The sequence below is a fragment of the Amblyraja radiata genome, chromosome 12 (assembly GCF_010909765.2).
Source record: "Amblyraja radiata isolate CabotCenter1 chromosome 12, sAmbRad1.1.pri, whole genome shotgun sequence".
Classification (NCBI taxonomy): domain Eukaryota; kingdom Metazoa; phylum Chordata; class Chondrichthyes; order Rajiformes; family Rajidae; genus Amblyraja; species Amblyraja radiata.
The window spans coordinates 21,954,729-21,961,728 of record NC_045967.1 but is presented as its reverse complement, the minus strand read 5'-3'; the positions used below and the strand labels follow the sequence as shown (position 1 = coordinate 21,961,728).

Sequence of the window (7,000 nt, the reverse complement as noted above, 5' to 3'; positions counted from 1 at the left end):
TCTACCTGCATATTGAATTCCCCCATGACCACTGTAACATTGACTTTCTTACATACATACCGATTGTGTCTCCAGAGGTAATTGGTACCCTACTCCCTGGCCATTGTTCGGAGGCCTGTATATAACTCCCATTTGGGTATTTTTACCATTGCATTTTCTTAACTCTACCCGCAAGGATTCTACATCTTCTGATCTTCTGTCATCCCTTGCTAAGGATTGAATTTCATTCCTTTCCATCAGAGCCACTCTACTTCCTTTGCCCACCTGCCTGTCTTTTCAATAGGACATGTATCCTTTGGTGTTCAGCTCCCAGCTCTGATTTGTCCTTATTCTTAAACTGTGGCCCCTGGTCTGGACTCCCCCAACATCGGGAACATGTTTCCTGCCTCTAGCGCGTCCAAAACCTTAACAATCTTATATGTTTCAATGAGATACCCTCTCATCCTTCTAAACTCCAGAGTGTACAAGCCCAGCCGCTCCATTCTCTCAGCATATGACAATCCCGCCATCCCGGAAATTAACCTTGTAAACCTACGCTGCACTACCTCAATAGCAAGAATGTCCTTCCTCAAATTAGGGGACCAAAACTGCACGCAACTCCAGGTGTGGTCTCACTAGGGCTCTGTACAACTGCAGAAGGATCTATTTGCTCCTATATTCGACTCCTCTTGTTATACAGGCCAACATGCCATTTGCTTTCTTCACAGCCTGCTGTTCCTGCATGTTTACTTTCATAGACTGGCGTACAAGAACCCCCAGATCCCGTTGTACCTCCCCTGTTCCCAACTTGCCGCCATTTAGATAGTAATCCGCCTTCCTGTTCCTGCTACCAAAGTGGATAACCTCACATTTATCCGCATTAAACTTAATCTGCCATGCATCTGCCGACTCCCCCAACCTATCCAAATCACCCTGCATTCTCATAGCATCCTCCTCACAGTTCACACTGCCACCCAGCTTTGTGTCATCTGCAAATTTGCTAATGTTACCTTGAATCCCTTCATCCAAATCATTGATGTATATTGTAAATAGCTGCGGTCCCAGCACCGAGCTTTGCGGTACCCCACTAGTCACTGCCTGCCATTCTGAAAGGGACCCGTTAATCCCTACTCTTTATTTCCTGTCTGCCAACCAATTTTCTATCCATGTCAGCACTCTACCCCCAATACCATGTGCCCTAATTTTGCCCACTAATCTCCTATGTGGGACCTTATCAAATGCTTTCTGAAAGTCCAAGAACACTACATCCACTGGCTCTCCCTTGTCCTTTTTCCTCAAAAAATTCCAGAAGATTAGTCAAGCATGATTTCCCTTCGTAAATCCATGCTGACTCGGACCGTTCCTGTTACTGCTATCCAAATGTGCGGCTATTTCATCTTTTATAATTTACTCCAGCATCTTCCCCACCACAGATGTCAGGCTAACTGGTCTATAATTCCGTTTTATCTCTCCCGCCTTTCTTAAAAAGTGGGATATCATTAGCTACGCTCCAATCCACAGGAACTGATCCTGTGTCTATAGATGGTTTGATTTAAAGTATTTTAAGACATTTGAACAGGTTTATGGATAGGGAAGATTCAAAGGGATATGGACCAAGCACAGGCAAATAAGACTGGATTAGATGGACACTTGGTTAACATGGACAAGTTAAGCCGAAGTGCCTGTTTCATGCTGCAGTGGCTATTTGATATCTTGTGCTCCTGTTTGGTAGTTCTTTTTTTTTTGTTGCTCCTTCTATTCATCCCAGGTGTCAGGATCTGGATTAGATTTTGCCTTTGTATCATTCATACTGACACAGTTGTCAATGTTATAATGCATGGAGTGAAGAAAAGATTCCCAACCTGGTTGAAATTATTTTCCAGCCCACAGGAGTGCTGAGTCTAACTGTGCTTTGGTGAATGCACAGAGCTACCACTGATTTGCATTTAATATGCACATGATCATTTTAAGCTGGCTTCACCAACATGAGAAGTACGGTTGTGATTTGTCCCCAAGTGATCTTGGAGATGGTACTGTCTCAAAGTCCTTTCTCGTTGATGCTTCAAAGTAGTGAGCGTACTGTACTCTCAGGCACCACTTTCTCATAAACAAGAGATTAAACTGAGGCCAGAATTAAACTAATTCTGTCTCATTATGAACATTAGATATTTCATATGCTGATCAAAAGAATGAAAAGCACTTTTGGTGTCCTTGCACCATCATTCTTCTCAGCAATAACAGATTGAAAATCACTTATCTAATTTGTATCACGTGGTACTTTGCAGTGGGGAAACTGGCTGGACCAGTTACTTACATTTCAATCACAATTATAACATCAATAAAGCACTTGGAAACATGAGATGATGGTTTGTTGGTGCAAATCCTCGTGAAATGACAAGCAAAAGGAAAGTTGAGTGAGTTTGCTTTATGAGCAAGATTTGAACACCTTCAAATGTATGTATTTAAAGAACCAGAACTGGAGTCTGGGGCCTGTGCTCAGCCAAGAGTGGGGATTGGAGCAGTGAATGAGGATGGGGATCAGGGGTCGGGGGGAGGGGGGGGGGGGAGGGGGGCGGGGGAGACAATCAACTGGGCTGGATAGCAAGCACCAGTGTTGCCTTCATTCATATTACTCTGCATTCATGGCTCACCTTTAATCAAGCTTCCAACCACCTTAACAACCATTTCCCATACTCAAGTATCAACCTCTATACAATGTTTTCCTGTGAAACACCTCTCTGATCGATCATTGCTGAACAACAAATAGTAGTTATGTTACACCTATAAAATGTACTAAACCTTAACATTTTACAGAAGAATTATCAAAAACATTCTGAACACATGATCAAATATCAGGTGAAAAAGCAAAAACAAACTGCTGGAGGAAGAAACTCAGTAACTCAGGCAGCACCAATGTAGGGAAATGGGCAGACAGTTTAGATCAGGGCCTTCTTTCAGACTGGACAATGTTTTGAATCAGGCCCCTTCACTCCGAAGAATGGTCCCTACTCAAAACATCATCTGTCTATTTCCCTCCATAGATGATGGCTGGCTTGCTGAGTTCCTCCAGCACTTTGTTTTTAGCTCAAGGTTTCAGCATCTGCAGTCTCTTGTTCAGTTTAGTTTATTGTCACGTATACCGAGGTACCGTGAAAAGCTTTTGTTGCGTGCTAACCAGTCAGCAGAAAGACAACACATGATTGTGTCAGTCACCGGGAAAAAGAGACAGGTTCACAGGAGGGTTTTTTGGAAGCTCTTAGCAGCAGAAGGCAGAACAATTAAATTCTGTCCTCACCCTCTTTCACTACTCCAACTCCCCTATTCCACCCATACCCACCTACTGTACCCATCCACCCACTATCCCTCCTACATTTCTACATTTCATCCTCATCTTCCTACCTTAACAAATTCCACATCTGCATCCTTTTGTCTCCACTTCACCTCCAGTCAAGGGAACCATCGCCACCCAACTACTAATCGCCATTCATAACCTGACTCCATCTTTCATTTGCCAGTTCTTGCCCCACCCTTTCATGTCACTTATTTTTACCAGATTTCTCTCCTCAACTCCATCAATCTGAAAATGTAACACCTGTCCCTATACCTCCTCCCTCGACTCCATTCAGGGACCTTGACATTCTTTCCAGGTGAGACAGATGTTCAAATGCACCTTCTCAAACCTCATCTACTGCATCTGGTGTTCCCAATGTGGGCTCCTGTACATTGGCAAGAACAAAGATAGACTCAGCGACTGTTTCTCTGAACACTTACCCTCGGTCTGTGAAGCCTTCAGGATCTTCCGATTGCTAACCACATAAACTCCCCTTCCCATACTGACCATTCTGTCCTGGGCCATCTCCATTGCCGGAGTGATGCCACATGTGGACTGGAGGAACAGCATTTCATATTCCGCTTGGATAGGTTACAACCCAGCGGAATGAATGTTGAATTCTCCAATTTTAGGTAACTTCTACAGTCACCTCCCTCCCCCTCCGTCTCTTTTTTAAAGAAGTTCTTCTTCCACTTCACCTCTGCTAGATTATCAATAATAATTCAATTTTATGTCTAAGAAAATAACAAAAGCTGTGATTCAGTGATATATGTTTGAAGTTTCCCAGTGAGCTGGAGTGGTCAATGAATGCATCCTTCTCAACTTGGACAGCTGCCATTCGCAATGAAATCTCAGAGCTTTACACGAAGGTGAACGCACGTGGAAATGAAAGTACAACAATTAGGGCTGATGTAGTGAGCTCTATGATCTTTGGTAGTGACCACACGGGGTCGTCTTTAATCACTTGTCTTGACATGGATGGATGTTGGGATCGCCACAATGGGGAAATATCCAATGATCGGACAACTCTGAAGTTTGTGACCCTTAAAATTCAGCTTTAAAGGCACCTTTACACTCGCTATTAATACTCTGCATGCATTATACCACCCGCCTTTAAAATGACACACTTCCAAATCAATGCGAGCCATCTTCCAGGACCTCAATCATTGCAGTAATTGAAGGTACACACAATTGCTGGGGAAACTCAGCGGGTGCAGCAGCATCTATGGAGCGAAGGAAATAGGCGACGTTTCGGGCCGAAACCCTTCTTCAGACTTGCAGTAATTGAGGTTGTTTTTTAAGAACGTATAAACTATACGCCAACGCAGATCCTGGGTAAAGTCACGCGAAACTCGATAGATTGAACATAATTATATCAGTTACCATACTTTGCTCCATACGAAATGAACCCTTTAGCCTTACAGCTTCTCTCTGGTCTACAAGAGTTGAGAAACTCATTCACAATTTGTACCCGGTCACCGAATGAAAAAGCTCCGTCAACTTACCTGAGAACAACCCTTTGCTGATGAATGAAGGGCAGTCCTCTCACCATTTGCCTGACTCCACACACGATCGCATGCTCCACCTGAACTCCTGAATGTTTGGGGGTTTCCTAGCTAGACGTTCACCCTTTCCATTGGCGCAGGGTGAATCACATTTTTCCATAATATCGGCCAATGCCACGATAAGGGATCGTCTCCAAGCTTCACACGGGATGGAAATGAGGCAGCGTTTCCAGCTCTCGGTCCCAATATTGTTTTGCTGCTCAAAGCCTAGAGAAACCAACAAGGCTTGGCGTAAGGAGTCGCAGATATAAACTTATATTCTTTAAAAAGGAAAAACGGTTTTCGAAGATTGAGCCACATACACATACACATACACTCCAAGGCTGTTTGCCTTGGAGTGGAGTGGAGTTGCGAAGAGGTACAGTGGAAGAGAGGGTCCCGGCTGAGGCATAGAGTCGGGGAAGATAGTTCAGGTAAACTAGGTGGATTGCAACCCCGTTAGTTTGCCACTACTACCAGCACAGAGGTGGCATGCAAGGTTTTGACCACGAAGGGCCGGGACCCATGAACATTGAAAGTACACAACTTGCTGGAGTAACTCATCAGGCAAGGCGACATCTCAAGAGAACATGGATAGGTGACGTTTCGGGTCGGGACCCTTCTTCATATTTGCAGTCACTTGCGTCTGGATTGATAACACATTGACAAAACACATTTAAACTACGTGCACCAAAGGGCACACCCAAATATAGCCACGATTAACTCATCGTGTCGGCCTAGTTGGTTTAGTAGGAACTGACATAAACATATTTGTAACAATTAGTGAAGCTCACTGTAAAGGACACTGGGTAGAGAAGGGTACTTTGGAGACGCTCCCTTGGATTGCTACCGCTCCTATTTTCCCAGAAGTGATGCCGACTTTTCGACATTACATGCCACGGGGAAATTGCAGAGATCAGAGTTGCGGGAAGCCGTCACAGTGACCGCACCCCCCCCGGTCTTTGTCACAGTCACACAACATGTAGAGTCGATGAACAACTACACACGTTACAAGACAAACTCAACCTTAATAAAGTCTATCAATTAATCAACCTATGCCCCGTCCCGCCAGCCCAGCGCAGCCTCCAAATACTGCAGCTCGGCCCAGACTTGCGAGCAGCCTCCCGGATAACACCCTGCTGACTTGTTTGCCCGTCTTTAGCCGTGGCTCGGCCCGCGAAACTCTTTGAGAGCTCCCACGCCCATCGCCGTGACGCCCGGCTGGCTTGGGAGTATCATATATTTTAGTTTTAAAAGAATTGCAATTAAGGTCACAAAACTGTAATTCCCATACCGGGAGTCGAACCCGGGCCGCCTGGGTGAAAACCAGGAATCCTAACCGCTAGACCATATGGGAACGGCTGTTAGAAAGCGACTGCCAACCTACACCAGGCTGGGGAGTGTGTTGCAACATTTCCTTTTGAAGGTTGATTGATTCTTGGGTCCGAAGGCAAAGAGTGCCTACTAAAACCAACTCTTGGTTACAAAGAAACTTCACGCACTGGGTCAATACTACGTTAACAAGAAGTCAGCCAGCAACCGTGCACCACTATTTTTATGACCTGCTGTTTCGCAGCCCGGGCTACTCAGAAATGAGTAGCAACTTAATTGACGCAGAAATTGTGCTATTTGATTTCTGGATTACTCTCACCGGTCAGTAAGCAAGTCCCGACTACAGTCTTAAGCTCTTGACAAAACTACTGTTTAAAAGTGCAAGACTTTTCACATTACAAGATTCAGAGAGAAACTGAAAGGTTGACGACGGGATAAATTGTAATGACAAATCACATTGTGCTTAAATATCAGGGTGTCATTTTCCAACAGCTCCACTTAAATATGTGAATTTTATTTTTCTTTAAAGAATAAAATTTCCAGTCTTGTTCCTGGATGGTAGGAGTCATTTGCAACTCTGCTGTTATGGTATGTATACACCAGTTGCTCCAGCTGGAACCTTTTCGGTGGATTGCTAAATTGCAGTAGAACTGTAGGGGGCATTGCAGCTGATCTAAGCATTGCTTTCAACCCCCAACCAAGTATACAAAAGCACCTGTGGCAGACCTGAAGATAGCTGAATAAAGGGTAATGGGGTGGACATAAGAGGAAAATTACAAATCACAAAATAATGCTTGATGAAATAACACTTTAA

General features: G+C 44.3%; 1 protein-coding gene and 1 non-coding gene across 4 annotated transcripts in view; both read right to left on the bottom strand.

Annotated features, from left to right (window-relative positions):
• Window positions 1-6,224, bottom strand: part of LOC116979003 (ETS-related transcription factor Elf-1-like) — a 250,808-nt gene extending 244,584 nt beyond the window's left edge. For 2 of the 3 annotated variants that reach the window (XM_033030378.1, XM_033030383.1), the window contains exons 1-2: window positions 5,999-6,224; window positions 4,816-5,082 (exon numbers count right to left, since the gene is read on the bottom strand). The gene's annotated coding sequence lies outside the window, so the exon portion shown is untranslated. Of the gene's footprint in view, window positions 1-4,815; window positions 5,085-5,998 lie in introns of those variants that run through there. The other variant, XM_033030379.1, reaches the window with a different exon arrangement.
• Window positions 6,140-6,211, bottom strand: trnae-uuc. Its single transcript has one exon. It is a non-coding gene; the product is annotated as a tRNA-Glu (tRNA).
• Window positions 6,225-7,000: the final 776 nt, after the last annotated feature.